General features: G+C 44.9%; 1 protein-coding gene across 19 annotated transcripts in view; it reads left to right on the top strand.

The window, feature by feature from the left end:
- mef2cb (myocyte enhancer factor 2cb) overlaps positions 1–20,082 on the top strand; it is a 94,253-nt gene that overhangs the window by 18,021 nt on the left and 56,150 nt on the right. The window lies entirely within an intron of this gene.

Here is a 20,082-nt window from a genome sequence, read left to right as displayed (position 1 = left end):
GATTTGCAGTGCGGTGTTTCATGTATAATGAATGAGGGGCCACTTTGTTTGAAACTTCAGCCTGGCGCTTCACTTCAAGCTTTGCTGGGCAGAGTGGGGCCTTGTGCTCAACACCAAACTCCCTCTGTGCTCTGCTGATGGATGCTTTCACCTGGCTGCCACTGTGGACCAGCCCAGTGGAAAAACAAATAACTCCTCTATGTGTGTGTGTATGTGTGTGTGTGCGTGTGTGTGTGTATCAAATTTGATTTGTGACACGCTTCGTAAGCAGCAGGTGTAGACTAACACAGAAATACTGACTTACGGGTCCTTTTCCAACGATGCAGAGTTAAAGATAAAGATTCAAAATAACATGGCCATATACAGGGAGTCAATGTGCAGGTGTACGAGGTCATTGAAGTAGCTATGTATATATGGGTAGGGGTAAAAATGACTAGGCAACGGGATAGATAACGATGCCTTTGTGTATCTGTGTGTGTCAGCTCAGACAATAAGACAAGGGATGAGGGAAGAGGGAGGGCTAGAGGTGAAGAGCAATGAGTGTTTGTATAGGAACAGAGCTGCAGTGACACCCAGGCTCCACTAAGGAGAATACTGGCACCCAGCTCACACTTCCTAAGTAGTGCTCTCTACAGAAACAGCCCTGCCTTGTTATTGACTTAACATTTAGGGTCATAGTGTTATATTCTCTTGATTTTGGCATCGTTGTACCTACCTATCTTTCTATACAGCGTGTTTATGTTTTTTCGTGTGTGTGAGTGAGCGGTATTGTTTGGGCTAAAAATGGCCCCAGTCTTTTTTTGGCACTGTGCTGGGCTCATGGTTTATAAATAGTTGAGGAAGTGTGGGGGGGATACCTACTGTGCTGGTCGCCCTCCTCCACAGGCCCTCTGAGGGCTTCTACGTCACATCCCGACCCCATTACAGTGCTCTTTCGCTGGGCTACTCCAGTTCAGCCCCCATGGGGGACTACCAAACAGGATAGGACTCACATAGAGGGTGTGAGAAAAGTCAAGCCAATGAGAAATTCCTCTACAGTTGGAGACGTTGCTGTTGTCATCTTGGAGTGTGGATTTGAGCGTGGTCGAATGAGGTGACATTTTGGAAAATGAGGCTAGTGAACTGGTGATAATTGCATGTCTCTCTGATTGTTGAGACTATCAGCAGTGATGACAGCATTGGGCTGTGAGGGTGGTGTTGTGAAAGGAGTGTAAAATGGGTTGCGCTGGAGAAGTCTTTTCTGACACCCACTGCGTCTGCGTGTGTAAACTGGAGGCGCGATGTCCTCACTGTTCTTTGCCATCTATATGCAGACCTGTCATGTTAATTTCATTTCACAGACACTCTTTTGCCTCCCTTTAGAAATAGTTGTTTTCACACTGCACTCAGTCGTTGGGTGATCAGGTCCTCCCATGTATAGGACACGCATGGAATCAATCTTTGAATTGATTTGAGTCATATTTATCACACTTCTGTTAACTGCCGGTGTTGTTCAGTTTGGTTATGCAGCAGCCACGGTGGAAGGAAGAGCAGGGCTGCATGCACCCTCGCGTAATTTGAATGAATGATTTTGAGTGATCTGAGCTGAGCGGACAAATACTAGTTCTGTTGGTTTTTCCTGCTGCCTCTCAGTTATCCCCGGAGGTCCGAGGTCCTTCCTTCATGCACCCATCATAGCTTCCCTAGGATCCAGGGAAGGAGGCCTTGAACCCCCTCCCCCCTGGCTCCAGAGAGAGGGTCCCGGTCTTCACCCTGTCCCGGCTGCAAAGGGCATCCATAGTACGTCTTTTAGAGAAGCGAATTGGCTTCCTCTGAGTAATTAACTCAGTTCTGAGGGAGGGTAGAGATCTAGATCGACAACACACACGCAATGCGAGTAATTCCATTACACATACCATCCCTGCCTTTGGCATCTTACCTCGGCTTATTGTTCTCTTTCTAAATGAGCAGCACTGTGCACTGTGGTCCTCTTAATGGTGGGCCCATTATTCTATTAACTAGGGCATCCTTGTGAAGGGATAGAGGGAGGGAAGGAGAGAGAGGGAGGGACGGAGAGAGAGATAGGAGGGAGAGAGAGCGAGAGAGAGAGAAGGGCTGGCAAGCCTCACTAGTAATAATCAAGTAATAGAGCAGTGTTTTCTTTTCTGAAGGGAATAGTACTGACTGTTATTAATGTGCTTTTGACAGCTTAATATGATAATGGGGCTATGATTATTCTCAGAGAACAGACCGTTTTTTTTTATGTTCTTCAAAAGGATGCCTGTCGATGACCCACTTCTCAGATGGTCGAAAACAAGGAAGAGCGAAACTCCACAGGGAGATGGGAAGAGAGAGAGAGAGAGAGAGAGCGAAGAGTACGAGGGAGAGGTGGGAAGAGAGAAAGAGTAAGAAGGAAAAAGCTCTTGTTAATATTTGCCGGAAGTAAATTCATAATCCTTTTCTGACTCCCCTTCCTCCATATTTTTACTTCTCCTCCTCCTCCTCTACGGGTTAGCTGCCTACCTTCCTGGGCTCCTCTTCCCTCTAGTCTAATCGGAAGAGAAACGCTGGGAACGATAACAGGGATTAGCTTCCGATGCTCGCTAGCTCCCCTTGGTTAAGTACACATGTAATGAGTTGTTTATTTGGGATAATGCGCAGTAGAAGCGGCAGGGGCCCAGAGTTGCCTTTCCCCCCTACAAACACACACACACACACACAGCCCTGGCACAGGTCGCATACTGGACTGGGTGGGTCAGGGGGAGAAGAGGGGGAGGAGGGTCCTTCATCATTCTCAGCCCATTCTTGAGGTCATGTGGCCTGGAAATGTTTCTCAGGCTGGAGAAAAAAAAACTTGAAACTATGAGAAAATTAAGGGAGGGAACGGAGATAGAGAAGGAGAGGGAGCGAGTGAAGGAGAGATATGTGCCCACCAGTGTGAGTGTGTGAAGTGGAAAAAGCCGTTGGTTAGGGAAGGGGACGTGCTCTGCTATCATTATCCGAGGGTTGGGGGGGGGGGGGGGAGGTTATGTGAACGGAGCAGCTGTGCTCCGAGCTGAGGGATTTGAGGGGGGAACTCCAGCTAAGCAGCCAGGTTCTTCACTGTACTGTACGGTCGGACCAGAGCTGAGCCTTGTGAACCAAATCCCCCCTACTCAGCTAGCTCTTCACTTCCCAAATAATAAACAAATAAATGTTTTATATATGCCTCTCTAGGCATTTGCTTTTTTCTTATCTCTTTTTATCTCTGGTCTCAAGAAACAGTTTTCATTCAGTGCAGATGGAAATTAGGACCAGAATAACAGTCAAAATACATGAACGAACGTGTAAAGCACTGTTAAATGTTTCCTTTTTAGTTTGATATGGTCGAATCTACAGATCGTCAGCGGATCGTCAGATAAAGACCAAGCGTCTCTGTCACCATTTCGGATCTCATGCTACAGAAACAGGACCAGGCGCGGCGACAGTGAGACAAGAGAGGGAGAGGGGGAGAGAACAGAGCAAAGCCTGACTGTGCTGTGCTAATGCATACAGCCTGCCACGGTATCCAACAACAAGGCAAAATATCACACATCTTCACATCACACGCTACTCCAACAACAACGACACACACAGAAAGGAACCTAGCTCAAGAACCCGAGGAGTTGAAAGCAAGCAAGGAGGATATAATGTGAAAGAAGTTGTATGGAAGTTTCTGGCGGGGAAATTAAAAGAGAAAGAAAATTCTCTTGTATGTTGAGAGCAAGAGTTAACAAAAAAATGGCCTTGCTAACATGGCACAGCATACACAGTATCACTTGGTGAGGCAAAAAGGAGGGGGAGTACCTTGACAGATTTTCTCATGGTGCGCAGTGGGCTAAAAATAGGGCTTGGCCAAAGCGGCAGTAGGCTTTTTGGCAAGAGGGGCCATCTTTGTGTGATACAGTGGCCTTTGCTATAGTCACGTACAGAGAGGAGACGAGTGCCTCTGCCAAGACGTGTAGCCATGCGGCAGTAATTTAATATTTGTTTGTCTCTTTTCATTTTCTCTCTCTCTCTTTCTCTCTCTCTCTCTCTTCCTCCTCCTCTCTAGAAGGGGTTAAGTAGCAGTAAGCTTTATCAGATCACCCGGGCTGAGGTCTCTTTCAAACCTCTTTTTGCCTTTTTGATTTTGTGCAGCTGTGCGGGCTCTTTAATCATACGGTATCATTTTTCACTTGCTCTCCTCTCATCCCTTCTTCTTCTTGTCCTCCCTCCTCCCCTAACATATGTTAATTCGCTGCTTTCTGTGACAAATTACGAGCGCTGTCTTTGATGAGGTCGGGTTGTGATGGTGCGGGGAGTGGAGTACGGTGGAGCTGCCAGCCCCTCGCTGGTCCCCCTAACCACTCCAAACAGAAGCGCGGCACCCAGCCGCCGTCTAATGAGAGGCTTGGCCTGGCTCTGGCATGGGTCTGGGCTTGGAGGGGCCGCCCCCCAGACTCATTCAGCTCCACTAACAAAGTGTGATCTGTAGGTACGCCGCCTGCCCGCCCGCTCTCCACACTCAACACAAACTTTACCCTCCCTCCCTCACAGACACACCCCACTGTTGCTTAGAGGGCTTTAGGAGCAGGCTGCAGCTCAGCTACTGGGCATGGATGGAGTTTTTCTTTCAAACTCTGTTGATATACCATTCATATACTTAAGCAATAAGGCACGAGGGGGTGTGGTGTTTGGTCAATATACCAATGCTAAGGGCTGTGCTAATGCACAACGTAATGCGGAGTGCATGTATACAGCCCTTAGAAATGGTATATTGGCTATATACCATAAACCACCTGGGTGCCTTATCGCTATTATAAATTGGTTACCAAGGTAATTAGAACAGTAAAAATAAATGTTTTGTCATACCCATGGTATACAGTCTGATATCCACTGTTCAGCTCGATCCACCCTGTTTATGATGTAATTGATATGATTGTGGGTAGAGTTAAATATACGTATACACATACTCATTTAATTAGATAAGCTAAAGGTGTCCATTTTGTATTTGTTTCTCTGTATGTTTTACTCTATATTCTGGCCAACTCTGAATTGAAACAATGTGTTGTAGTACAACCTAAATTACTGATGTGGGGACATTCAAACTCTTTGTGTGTCTCAAGTTTACAGTGTGTGTGTGTGTGTGCGTGTGTGTGTGTGTGTGTGTGTGTGTGTGTGTGTGTGTGTGTTACAGAGATACTACCCGGAAACATTACACCAGTCTTGTTTAAACAGACACTAACTGGAACACTCGCAGTTTAATGATGTGCAACGTCAACAGGGCAACAATGCTGACCAATAATCAACCCAATCAGCTTGCGGTAGGCAGAAAAAATAAGAGGAACTGTGACATCATGCTAGCAGACTGGATCACATATTTTCCGATAAGCCAGGGAGGGAACAAGGGATCAGAGGGGTGGGGTATCAGAATCAGTATTTTTTTCAGAGCTCTCTCTGCTCGACTCTCTACCCTCTTCCTCTCTCTCTGCTCGACTCTCTCTCTCTCTCTCTCTCCACTCTGCGATCTAGGTTACTCGGTTTCCTTATGGAGCACAGGGACTTTAAAAAAAACAACAGAAGGTTGAATTTATGAAGGACATCCTTGTTGAAGTGTGCAACCTTCTACTTCTTTGCAAATTACCTCCACGCTGTGCACAGTCTCAGTTCAAGGCTGTGGCTCTCGCTTTAGATCAGCCAGACTGTTAGAGAGAGATACATAATACCACTGTAATGTTACACAAATAGGAATGCAAAGCATTGTTGTTCATCATTGCTGTAGTTTGAGCAAAGCGTGTTAAAATAATACCACATTACTCTTGCAAAGGAATGGTTGACATATTTATACCTAATTTAGGGTAATAGAATACAATACAAGCAACAGGTAATCATCAAGCCTCGATCCGAAGACACAGAGAGGATGCTTTTTGGCTCAAGGCTCTGTCCGTTAAGGAGGTTGGTAAAAATATCCTGGACCATTTACAGTAGCAGTCTAGCCGGCCTATTCTGGTAGATATACTCAGCATTTAGCTTCTAGTGGCCTAAATGTTACCATGGAGCCTGATGTGAAGGGTTGCCATGCCAGTTTTTTTAAGGCTGACTTGACCTAGTATACCCGAAACCACTCCCCAATCGCACACACACACATTCACACACACACACACATTCACACACACACACACACTCACACACACACACACACACACACACACTCTCACACACACACACACACACACACACACACACACACACACACACACACACACACACACACACACACACACACACACACACACGCACACACACACACACACACACACACACTCCACAGTCAGAGTCTGCGATCAGATCCAATCCGAGCCTACGTCGTTGCCTCCAAACACCCCATCCCCTTTCATAGCATAACCAACATACAGTACCAGTCAAAAGTTTAGACATACTCATTAAAGGGTTTTTCTTCATTTTTACTATTTTGTACATTGTATAATAATAGTGAAGACATCAAACCTATGAAATAACACACATGGAATCATGTAGTAACCAAAAAAGTGTTAAACAAATCAAAATATATTTTTTATTCTTAAAAGTAGCCACCCTTTGCCTTGATGACAGCTTTGCACACTCTTGGCATTCTCTCAACCAGCTTCATGAGGTAGTCCCCTGGAATGCATTTCAATTAACAGGTGTGCCTTGTTAACAGTTAATTTGTGGAATTTCTTTCCTTCTTAATGGGTTTGAGCCAACCAGTTGTGTTGTGACATGGTAGGGTTGGTATACAGAAGATAGCCCTATATAGTATGGCAAGAACAGCTCAGGACATGAAGGTCAGTCAATACGGAACATTTCAAGAACGTTGAAGGTTTCTTCAAGTGCAGTCGCAAAAACCATCAAGCACTATGATGAAACTGGCTCTCATGAGGACCGCCACAGGAAAGGAAGACCCAGAGTTACCTCTGCTGCAGAGGATAAGTTAACACTGTTTTTGTCGCTACGTGATTCCTTGAGTTATTTCATAGTTTTGATGTCTTCACTATAATTCTACAGTGTAGAAAATAGTCAAAATAAAGAAAAACCCTTGAATGAGTTGGTGTGTCCAAACGTTTGACTGGTACTGTATGTGTGAACACTAGAGCAGAGAAGAGGTTATAAACAGGTCACACTTCAGTAGCACCTATGACTTGTTTTAGTGTTTCCTCATAGACTCTGCTAATGGGTCTATTGTCTATAAACACTTGCATATAGAACTTAGTATAGACACCAAGACAGCTCATGATGCAACTTTTGTGTGCTGATGGATCCCAACATATATATATATATATATATATATATATATATATATATATAAAGATATCCCTCAACTTCCCCATATTTTTCTCTGTGTCTGTCTTTCTGGATCGGCCAAGGCGAACAGAGGGGGAGAAAAAGGAAGCAACTTTGGAAAGTTAGTCCCATAATGGAGTATGCAAAATAGATTACTGTACACGATAACACAATACCGAAAGTGCATACAAGACAGAAAGTGCTAAAAGAAGGTGGTGAAAAGTGAATAGAAAATAAGCTGGCACCCACGCAGGAGTGTTAGCCATGTTAGCTTTAGCTTGTGTCTCTAATTGGGGCCAGGAGGGAGCATTTAGTAATTGCTGTCAGAAGATCACATTTTATTCTCTTCTTCACAGTCACTGCTGTAGGGTAGAGTGAAACAAATTGTCATCAGAGATTTCGAAATGAACAAAGCTTTTAATTAGGCTGATTTAGAATGAGCAAAAAAATAGAGAAAGAAAGTGCGATGGAATCATCGGCGGATCGTCGTCGTCTAACCACGTTGTCGGGTGTTAGAAGACGCCGCCGCCACGAGACGTCACGGAAGTTTGCAGCGTTTGAAAAGGAGACAAAGCGGGCCCCACCCCCTATCCCCTCGCCCTACCCCAACCCCAACCCCCAACCCCGAGCTGCTGAACATTGTTAACTATATCAACAGACATTGTCATCCTTGGCGGAGAACATAATTGGGGGAATATGTCAGTGATTTGTGTGTTCTTAGTGACATGGCCGTGGGCTGTTATCATGGGGGTGGGGTAGTGGTTATTGAAGGGAAATGCTTTCATTCTTTATGGCTTGCTTTCCCTCCTCCTTTCACTGTCTTAGTACGATAAAATAGTTTCGTAAATGGTGTTGGTTTACTTCATCAGCATCTTTATGAGTTGAAGCAAGTCAAAAATCTTTAGTGACATGTAAGGATAAAGTAAGTGTGTGTGTGTGTGTGTGTGTGTGTATGTGTGTGTGTGTGTGTGTGTGTGTGTGTGTGTGTGTGTGTGTGCGCGTGTGTGTGTGTGTGTGTGTGTGTGTGTGTGTGTGTGTGTGTGTGTGTGTGTGTGTGTGTGTGTGTGTGTGTGTGTGTGTGAGAAACAAGAGTCTGTGTTTTTATTTTATTTTTTATGTTCCAGTCCAGCAGTCTGTGCCTAAATGGTGGTTGCACCTGGGGCCTACAGACCTACGTAGCACCATGTGATGTTAGGCAGTGGTTGGACGCTTACTGAAAAACATTACCCCTTCTCAGATGTGTATGCTTGAGGTGAACGTACTGCACAGACTGTGGGGAAAACAACGTGAGAGAGAGACAGGTGGAGAGCGAGAGAGGAAGAAGGGGAAGCTGCGGTGATCAGCTGAAACTAAAGCAATGTGATTCAGCGTTGAACAATGGTTGCTTTCTCCACCACACATGACATCGCTTTCATGTCCCTAACCATTGCACCACCACTACCACCTCACTCTTGTACACCTTCATCCTCCTGCCATCATGCCCCACCTGGAGTCTCGTTTATCAAAGGTACACAACAAAAAAAGACTATGCCTTGCGGACGGCAAGGTTAGTATTTATACATTTTTAACTGGGAAAGTGTCTGTGTCTCCACACAAATCTCAGACCATGCGTACGACCAATTACTATTGGTTGATCAACTGCATTGCAAGCTTTTGGGGGAAATGGAGGTGTTTGGATGCGCTGGAATTATAATAACGGTAGGCTAATGAAAACCTTCCAATGTAGACTTGACGATGAAACAAATGCCTTTGCCAATGGTGAGAAGATCGCATAGCAGCATGTTTCGCCGAATATATTTATTGAACTTTTGTTATATAGGCCTAAATCATAATCATATTACAGGACATGTCTCTCCTTTTCTGACAAGACTGGTTTATTCCCGCTACACAACAAATATTAGGCTAGCATTTATCCAGAAACTATAATGGCCCTGTTCTGATATCTCCAAATCATACAGCAAATGAGGCCATTTTTTGTTACCATAAAAGGTGAATGGAGGGCGTTTTCCAAGCAAGGTTGTAGCACTAGTTCACGAGCGCACAGATACGGCTCTGATTTTTTTTCATGGACACGTGTATATATGTTGCACGCAACAGTTTGATAAATCCCAATCATTTGTGGCACACGCAAACCCTTGAATCTACACACACGGCAGAATTGAATAAGACATTTACGCACGGGTTGATAAATGAGGCCCCTGGACCCTGTCCACCCCGATGTCTTTTCGCAGTGTGGCAAGGATTATTTTACTCAGTCCATCGCCCTCTTCATCTTTACTCATGCCATGGAAAAACTTATGGCTCACACCACAGCGGTGATTCACCAGAGCCTTTCTGGGGCCTTCCCAAATCATGGTTACCGCTACTTCTGCTTTTTCTGCTCTTCGCTGCTGCACTTTGGTCCACCGTGGCACACGGACATTGGTGTGTCAGATTCGCCAGTCTGCCCACTTACTTCACTCTGATGAGTATCTACTGTTCATCCAATAATCTGCCACAGCACACAGAGAACCAGCTTCTACATGAACAATTTATCATTCACAACATTCCATTATTGCGCAACGCTCTTCCAAATAATATCATTGGCCTCTAAACCCACCATATTGTCCATGGGGTATTGTGACTGCTTTGATTGTGGTTTTAATCACCCGCTCAATCCATGATAACCTTATCAGCTATTGCATGCATGAACTGTAGCTAGTGTCCCCAAGTCACGTCGCTAGTCCTGATGCAGCAAAAGCCAACAGGCAGGCAGGCAGGCAGGCCGGCAGGCAGGCGACACTGAGCAGTATTCAGCTGTCCGGCAGCTCTCCCTCTCACTCACTGCTTCCATTGGGCCCATGAAGCAGCTGCAGTTATACAGCTATTGGCCTGCTTTCAAAGGGTGGTTGACGCATTGTGTCAAGTCCCCTTATCCTTGGGGGAGTCAGCAATGGGCTATGGAAAGACAGCTCTCACCTGTCTCCATTTTGGCTCTGACAGATGGCTACCTGTCCGCCATTCGGGCCCTGTTTCCCTCTGCCTCCTCCTCCTCCTCTCCCCCTGCTCTACCAGGTCAGAACACAATACTGTAGTAGTCAGCGCTGGACTTAAAAGCCCCTGTTACCTCACAGCCTCTCCACTGAGAGAGGAGTTGAGAGGAGTTTAAAAGGTTTTTATTTGTCTCTCAAAGCACAAATAGATGAAAGAGGGGACCACTGTGTGCTGAATGGATTTCCATTGGTCTGATAAAAATGCATGGCAACAGAATGCTAGTTGGAAATGCAGAGGTTCATTGATTGGATGAGGTTTCGCAATAGACATCTTGTAGTTTTTTAGGTAAGTCAACAACCAAGCCTCTATCATTTGAACATAATTACTTGCATATGCCACTTTATTATTGTGTGTTAATAAAAGTATATAAATATTGTCTGACTGAAAAAACGGACTTATTGTCCACTGCACATCAGAAACAAACTAAAGACACATCATCAACCTCCTCATATATTTTTTGTTTTCTGTTTAAAGCCATTTGAAGGCTTCAGGTTTTTTTTCCACTCAAAACTCATCGTGGGCGGGCAGGGTACGTACTGTTTGGAGCTGCAAAACCAATTTCCACTTGATGCAGTTTTTGTGGAGGAAAGCAATTGCAGTTTGAGGTGCTGAAAGGATGCTCTGTAATGCACAAATACAAATGCTCCTCTCTCCTATAAGGGTTTAATCTAGCGTAGTAACTCAAAAGGCCTCTATTCACCTAACACCGCCACACAAATATGCACTTCATCCATAATGTCACACGATCGCTTATAAAGCCTTTAGTTTACTCTTTTTTTCCCTCCTGTTTTTTTTCTAAAGGACATTTAGAGAAGGCCTAACGGGTGTTTTGAGAAACCTTTTATACAGTAGAAAAAAGGGCTTTAGTCCTCTCGGTTCAGGTTTCACAATCACAACGATGTGTCCTGTTGCATCATAAGGAAATACAGATCTGATGGTGGGCAGTGCGGTTGTGGTGATTTTTTTCTCTTGATGGCTAAAAGCTGGAGAGATTTCTTCCAGAAGTATTTTTGCCACAGACATGCCTTGTTTCATGACATGGGATATGGAGGGAACCTCTGGTCTTCCCAATGGTCTTCCCAAGGGTAAAACGCTGACTGGTTGAGGTGGGCAGAAGACTCAGACATCTCTTATTCTCCGGGCGGAGGGCTTGGGAAGCGCAGGGAGTTTAGGGAAGGAAGCACCTTTACACCTTTAATTGTCTGTGGCTGCTGATGTCACATCCTTCCGCTGAGTGTGCTGCGTGTGTGTTTCCTGCCTTTCTGTCCACTGAGGTCCTGGGGGCGACTGGGGTGGGGTAGGGGGAGTGAACAGGGGGTAATGGTGGGTTGGGGTGTGCCATGAGGCGAGTCTTTGGGTATGGGGTTCGGGGTGGGTTTAGAGTGGATACAGGGCCGTGGAATTGAGGTATAATATGCCGTTAGTCTTTAATGATAGATCCAGTTCGACAGCTAATCCAATCAATGTCAGATAGAATAGACTTTGTCAAAATGAAGAGGTAACTTGCCTCCCTTCTCTCCTTAAAGCTGCAATATGTAACTTTTTGGGCGACCTGACCAAATTCACATAGAAATGTGAGTTATAGATCTGTCATTCTCATTGAAAGCAAGTCTAAGAAGTGGTAGATCTCTTCTATGTGAGCTATTTCTAAGTTTCGTTTTTGTGTCTTTTACTTTTGGTTTTGTACACCAGCTTCAAACAGCTGAAAATACGATATTTTTGGTAATGGAAAATATATGTCATTGTGGTTTAGATGGTACAATGACTCTCTACACTATAAGTGCTTGTTTTGTCACATAAACTGAAATTAGGCAAACTATTCAAATTTTTCCATCCAGGAAATGGCGGAGCGATTTCTGCATATTGCACCTTTAACAATAGACAGTTCTCTCTCCACAAAAACATCTCTGTCTGCTAATGATCCAACTGTAACATGAGTTAATAGAAAGAGGCATGTACCACACACACACACACACACACACACACACACACACACACACACACATACAATCTACACAGCCTCTGAATTGGAAGAACGCTTGAACACATTACACCATGATACACTGCTATCAAGCTAATCCCAGATGTACATTCTGCTAATCTCTTTAGCTGCTAACGCGTTAAATTAGCCCTAATATTTGGTGTGATTCACCACCAGCACAGAGGCCCACCTACGCACGGGCGACAGCCCAGGTTTAGGTCATTCTCTCATGTGTGTTCCTAAAGGACATGGGGACGTGGAGGGAGGGAGAGGAATTGATAGCCATTCGTCACCGTGCCTATCTGGGCCTGACAGGCGGAGAGCTCTGCGCTGCTTGATGTGACACACAGAGGAGTCACTGCCTGTAATGACATTAGAGACACAATGAGAGAGGCAATACACAGTCCCCTGGCCACTGTCTACCCTCTCCCTCCCACACCCAGGCAACACACAGATAAACAGCTGCACCTCCACAAACAGTACACAACTCTAAACACTAGCCCTGCGTACAGTATGACTTTTTTTTTTGGGGGGGGGGGGGGGGATTAAGAGAAGATATATGACAGGGATTCTTAAGCGAAACAGAGCCAAGAGAGTATGTGTGTGTGTACTCATATTCAGATTGTTCGGAAACTGTATTAAAGCAGTTTTTCTCCTCCTCTTCGAGGAAATGGGAGTTTATTTTAAAAGAGAGAGGGTTTATGTAGCACACACCTCCTAAAATGATGACTTACTGCAGTGTAATATGTTATTTCAAATCCTCACAACCTAATGTCCTATGAGGATAGAGGATACTGCAGTTTTTTTCAATGTACATGCTATTAGCAAATGTGTATCAGATGTGCTATGGGGAGAGAGCGCCTTCGCCGCCGAGGTGGGGTTCTAGGAAAAGCACTCACCAATCCTGTCATGATAAATGTATTTCTCCAATTCTCAGCGTCATAGGCCTACCTCGAGTACGGTTGAAAAATATAAAATGTCAGCATATGTTGGTGTATGTGTTCTTCATGAAGAGGACCTGGGTTTCAGAGTTGTGGTCCCTCATCATTCAGTATATGTTCTCGACATGTCTCTCTCTCTCGTTCCTTTTTTCTGTCTTCCCGCCCCCTGTACCAAAAGCCTTGTTTTGCACCATGTACATTCCTATCAAAGAGAGGAATTAGAGCTGAGGACCAGCCTCCCCCCTCTGCCCTCAGATCAGCCTCAATTCGTTAGGGCATGGACTCCACAGGGATGCTGGCCCATGTTGTTTCCAATGTTATCCCACAGTTGTGTTAACTTGGCTGGATGTCCTTTGGGTGGTGGACCATTCTTGATACACACGGCTCTTTCCCTTCATCTACACTGATTGAAGTGGACTTAACAAGTGACATCAAGAAGGGATAGTTTTTCACCTGGACTCACCTGGTCAGTCTATGTCATGGAAAGAGCAGGTGTTCTTAATGTATTGTACACTCAGTGGATACTGTGTCTATTGAGGCGAGAAGAAACGCTGCCGACGTGCTGTATATTGGTTTTTGGTGACTAAACACTTGGGAGTGAAGTGACCTAGAATCAAGCCTCATGGTGTACTGAGTGTATGTGTTCCCATCACCCTCCCAGCTCCACTTCTGAAAGAGAGAGAGAGAGAGAGAGTTGGTGAAAACAGAAAGAGTGTTAATTAGTGTTCATTAGATCTATGTGCTGAATCTCCCTCTCTCCCTCCCTTTCTCTCTCCCTCCGTCTGCCTAACAGATGGGAGGGTTGTGGTTAGAGCTCTTCCCCTCCCCCCTGAGAGGTCTGGTGCCTGTTCATAGATCCCTTTTTCGGCTTTTCTCTCGTTTTCTCTCCTCTCTCTCTTTCCCTCTGTCAGCTCTCTCTAGACTCTGCTACTTTTGAGTCCAGACTATTCTGTATAGGTATGGCCACCATTCTTTATCCCGCTCTCTCGCTCCCTCAGCCCATAATTTCTTTCCCAATGTCCACAATGACTTTAGCATTTACCCACACTGGCCCTCCTCCCCCAGTTGTGCTGGGATGCGAACATGCCATCCGTCTCACTTTGTTAAGGAGAGAGAGAAACAAAATCCTTTGGTTTCTCATTCCAAATCTCTTTATTTTGTCTGCTCTGTCCTCTCCCAATATGGTTTGGTTTTGGATTAGTGAATTGGCTTAGTGTGGCGTAGAAAACGTGTTAGTCTTGTGAGTCTTCTCTCTTCCTCTCTTTTCACTCTGTCCTCAACAGTGTCAGTCTCGTTCTTCTGTGGAGTACTCTTTGAGTGCATAAATGGCCAATAACCTCAGCAAAAAAGAAACGTCCCTTTTTCAGGACCCTGTCTTTCAAAGAGAATTTGTAAAAATCCAAATCATTTCACAGATCTTCATTGCAAAGCGTTTTGACACTCTCTTTCCCATGCTTGTTCAATGAACCATAAACAATGAATGAACCTGTGGAACAGTCGTTAAGACACTAACAGCTTACAGACGGTAGGCAATTAAGGTCACAGTTATGAAAACTTAGGACACTAAAGAGGCCTTTCTACTGACTACTGTGCTCAGACTGTCCACAATAGGCTGAGAGGCTGGACTGAGGGCTTGTAGGCCTGGGCCTCACCAGACATCACCGGCAACAACGTTGCCTATGGGCACAAACCCACCGTCACTGGACCAGACAGGGCTGGCAAAAAGTGCTCTTCACTGACTAGTCACGGTTTTGTCTCACCAGGGGTGATGGTCGGTTCGCATTTATCGTCGAAGGAATGAGCCTTACACCCAGGCCTGTACTTTGGAACGGCATCGATTTGGAAGTGGAGGGTCCGTCGTGGTCTGGGGCGGTGTGTCACAGCATCATCGCACTGAGCTTGTTGTCATTGCAGGCAATCTCAACGCTGTGCCTTACAGGGAATACATCCTCCTCCCTCATGTGGTAACCTTCCTGCAGGCTCTTCCTGACATGACCCTCCAGCATGACAATGCCACCAGCCATACTGCTCGTTCTGTGTGTGATTTCCTGCTAGACAGGAATGTCAGTGTTCTGTCATGGCCAGCGAAGAGCCCGGATCTCAATCCCATTGAGCACATCTGGGACTTGTTGGATCGGAGGGTGAGGGCTAGGGCCATTCCCCCCAGAAATGTCCGGGAACTTGCAGGTGCCTTGGTGGAAGAGTGGGGTAACATCTCACAGCAAGAACTGGCAAATCTGGTGCAGTCCATGAGGAGGAGATGCACTGCAGTACTTAATGCAGCTGGTGGCCACACCAGATACTGACTGTTTCTTTTGATTATGACCCCCCCTTTTTTCAGGGACACATTATTCCATTTCTGTTAGTCACATGTCTGTGGAACTTGTTCAGTTTTTGTCTCAGTTGTTGAATCTTGTTATGTTCATGCAAATATTTACACATTTACACACAAATTTGCTGAAAATAAACGCAGTTGACAGTGAGAGGACGTTTCGTTTTTTGCTGAGTTTAGTTCTACCTTGTTGGGGTGGATTTATCTCTCTCCCTCTCTCCCTCTCTCTCTCCCTCTCTCTCTTTCTCCCTCTCTTTCTCTCTCTCTCTCTCTCTCTCTCTCCCTCTCTCTCTTTCTCTTTCTCTTTCTCTCTCTCATTCTGGCCGCAGCGTCTCATGGTGGGAGGGCATCAGAGGGGTAAATCGGATTGAGCTGCTCTGTGGTAATCTGTCAGGGTGGTGGGTGATTACTGTCGCCAGCCATCCCTCCCTCGCCAGCCCTGGAGGAGGTAGAAGGGAGGGACAGAGAGAGGGAGTTGATGTTTGGGAGGCAGTGGGCGATCTCAGGGAGGACTGAGTTGCCTTGCACTCAAATGGGATGGTTGCAGGTGTGTGGGAAAGGGGGTTGAGGGTTGAGGGAGCGTTAAGGAGCTGAGGGGATCTCGTGTTTGAGGGGAAGGAAAAGGGAGGAAGGGGGATCACCGGCGTGGGGCTAAGCAGCCGTACCTCACATCAGGCGTGTTGGTTGCTGGAGTCAAAGCCCAGATTAAATGTTCAAGAAACTGTCAGGTTCTGATTGAGGTATGCTGGCCTGACTGGGGAATTTATATGTCGTTGTACATGTACTGTAGTTGTTGTGTCTGTGTCTGTGGAGTGTTGAGCACCACTGTTAGGCTCTAGTGTTAGTTTGTCTGATGACACTTTCGTCTTCCTGAAAGCACGTTGTTGTTTTTACTGTGAAGACTCCTTAAGATTTGTTCAGTGTAACCATAGAATGTGTCTTGGAAGAATGAACCACTGTCTGATTTTTGATGCTTTTATCTTTAGTGCCGTTGTTTCCTATGGTTGCTAATGCAGTCAGTGGTCTTGTTTCCGGTGCTCCGTGATCGTGTCATTCGCAGTGGTGCTCCAAACCATCATCACATGAGTGTGGTTTTGTCACAAGGGTGCGAAAGAAGAGCACGCCTTTGTTGAGGCGTTAATGGGATCATTATGCAGAGAGAGAGAGAGAGAGAGAGAGAGAGAGACTGCATGCAGGATTCTGCAAAAATATCCTCCGTGTAGAACGTAGAGCACCAAATAATGCACCTACAGAGAGATGAACCTGGAGAAGAGTCCCCTAAGCAAGCTGGTCCTGGGGCACAAACATACCCCACAGAGCCCCAGGACAGCAGCACAATTAGACCCAACCAAATCATGAGAAAACAAAAAGATAATTACTTGACACATTGGAAATAATTAACAAAAAAACAGAGCAAACTAGAATGCTATTTGGCCCTAAACAGAGAGTACACAGTGGCAGAAAACCTGACTACTGTGACTGACCCAAACTTAAGGAAAGCTTTGACTATGTACTGACTTAGTGAGCATAGCCTTGCTATTGAGAAAGGCCGCCGTAGACAGACATGGCTCTCAAGAGAAGACATGCTATGTGCTCACTGCCCACAAAATGAGGTGGAAACTGAGTTGCACTTCCTAACCTCCTGCCCAATGTATGACCATATTAGAGAGACATATTTCCCTCAGATTACACAGATCCACCAAGAATTCGAAAACAAATCCAATTTTGATAAACTACTGGGTGAAATTCCACAGTGTGCCATCACAGCAGCAAGATTTGTGACCTGTTGCCACAAGAAAAGGGCAACCAGTGAAGAACAAACACCATTGTAAATACAACCCATATTTATGCTCATTTATTTTCCCTTGTGTACTTTAACCATTTGTACATTGTTACAACACTGTACACATATATATATATATATATATATATATATATATATATATATATATATATATATATATATATATATATATATATATATTTACTGTTTACTGTTAATTTTTTATTGTTTATTTCACTTTTGTATATTATCTACCTCACTTGCTTTGGCAATGTTAACACATGTTTCCCATGCCAATAAAGCCCCTTGAATTGAATTGAGCGAGAGAGAGAGAGAGAGACATATCAACAAAATATAAGAAAGGTCAGGAAATGGTTTCATAGTAATTTTACCATGGAATGATGTGTATACATTTGATGTGGAACTACCCACGTTCACTTCCATGTATTTTACAGCCCCATAACGGGTTACCTTCAGACAAGTCTTGTGAAGCTTGTGGATGCCGTAGAGCAAAACAACCAACATGTACGTGTTCGTGAGAGTCTCAGCTTTCACATGAGTTCTTTTTTTTTTAGCTCAAACCGTTCGACTCGTTGGCACACCTGTTGGACCGACTTCAGAGAAGTCCCGTGACACTTGTGGGGGTCGTAGAGCAAAACAGAGAACACCGTCGTGTTCATGAGAGTCTCAGCTTTCCATAGTTGGTTCATCGTTTCTAGCACAAACCGTTTGGACTCTGCCGATTGTTTTTGTGACAAGACCGATTTTCGGGATGTCACCGCTGACATTGATGAATTGGGTGGGTTGAGATGCAACCCATGCAAAAACGAGAAGTCTCGACCTTAAACAGATTTTTATTTATTTATTAATTAAGCTAATTACATTTCTGCGCGGGCACGCCAATTGACTCAAGGGGACAAGCTTGATTGCCATGTTGGAATGAGCATGTGAAGCCTGAGAAACTGTCAACCTGTAGACCATTAGGAGCCATCAAGCTATGGGCTATGTCTAACTGGCTAGATTACCGCTCGCGCCACCTCTCAGGAGAGATGGCCACACCAGTGGCATGCAGAAGGACAGGTGTTTTGAACCTGTGCTCTCCAATGCTGAGGATAATTCTCACTTGTGCTCCTAAAGCAAGATCAGATGGGAGTGTTACAGGGAAGACTTGTGTTTCCTCTCAAGTGAAGGGTCAAACATGCAGCAGTGTGTTCACTATGGGGGTTTGGAGGGGCTTTCCTGTGCTTTATGTCACTTAGTAAACACATGGATTCAGGTTAGAGGGAGATCAAACAGGAAAGGAAAGATAGGGGGGGGAAAGTGTGTGTGTGTGTGTGTGTGTGTGTGTGTGTGTGTGTGTGTGTGTGTGTGTGTGTGTGTGTGTGTGTGTGTGTGTGTGTGTGTGTGTGTGTGTGTGTGTGTGTGTGTGTGTGTGTGTGTGTGTGTGTGTGTGTGCGCATGCGTGTGTGTGTGTGTGTGTGCGCATGCGTGTGTGCGTATGTGTGCATGCATACATGTGTGTGAGCAGTAGAGAGAGAGAGAGAGAGAGCGAGAAAGACTGACATGTCTTTTGGTGAAGCGGTGTTGTCTTCCACATCAATGTATCCGGCTCATGCTGCCAGGTGCTGGAAATCTGGTTCAGAAAGGAGAGAAAAGAGAAGAGGGAAAGGGGGAGAAAAAAAAGCAAGGTAGATGGAGGGTTTTTAATACGACGGCTCTGACAGCTCCCTGCATTGCACTGAGCTTAAATAATGGGATGCTCATTTGCATAACGAGGGACGTTATCACCTCTACTGTCAAAAGAAAACACAACAACAGCTCTTCTGCTCTTCCCTGAGATAGATTGGGTTGGCCTACTTTAGCACTCTGGAGAGAAGCACCAGAGATCTGGCTTACCCAAGCGCACACACACACATATGCACAACCTCTTTGGAAGTCAGCTATTTCACTCTCACACACACCATCGGTCCAGCTCAGCCCACACACAAATGCAAGTGCATGCACTGCACACGCTCAAACACAAACAGACGCGCACGCACAAACAGACAGACACACATGCACGCACGCTCATACATACACACACACACACACACACAGACAGTGGTGTAAAGTACTGAAGTAAAAATACTTTAAAGTACCACTTAAGTCGTTTTTTGGGGTATTTGTACTTTACTTTACTATTTCTATTTGTTTTAGTTTTATTCCACTACACTCCCATACGTTTTCCCTGACACTCATTGATGTCCAATTTATGCAACTATCATTATAACCCGTTGTCATCTCTACTGCCTCTGATCTGGTGGACTAACTAAACACAAAAACTGCATTTGTAAATGAGGTTGGAGTGTGCCCCTGTCTGTCCATACAATTAAAAAAAACACACAAAAAATTGCACCGTCTGGTTTTCCTAAAGATACACTGGGCAGAAATCACTCTGCCATTTCCTGGTAGCTAAAATTCTAATAGTGTTTCACTTTATGTGACGAAACAAGCAAGTATAGTGTAGGGAATCATTGTACCATCTAAACTGCTGTGAAATATATTTTCCATTCCCAAACTATTGTATTTTCAGCTGTTTGAAGCTGGTGTTCAAAACCAAAAAGTAAAAGATGCAGAAACTAAATGTAAGAATGGGACGCATAGAAATAGCGTACATAGAACAGATCTACCACTTCTTAGATGCTTTTCAAGGAGAGTGACAGAACTTCAGTAG

The sequence above is a fragment of the Oncorhynchus mykiss genome, chromosome 11, assembly GCF_057628025.1.
Source record: "Oncorhynchus mykiss isolate SJ-2025 chromosome 11, ASM5762802v1, whole genome shotgun sequence".
NCBI lineage: Eukaryota > Metazoa > Chordata > Actinopteri > Salmoniformes > Salmonidae > Oncorhynchus > Oncorhynchus mykiss.
This window is presented reverse-complemented; position numbering and strand designations above follow the sequence as displayed.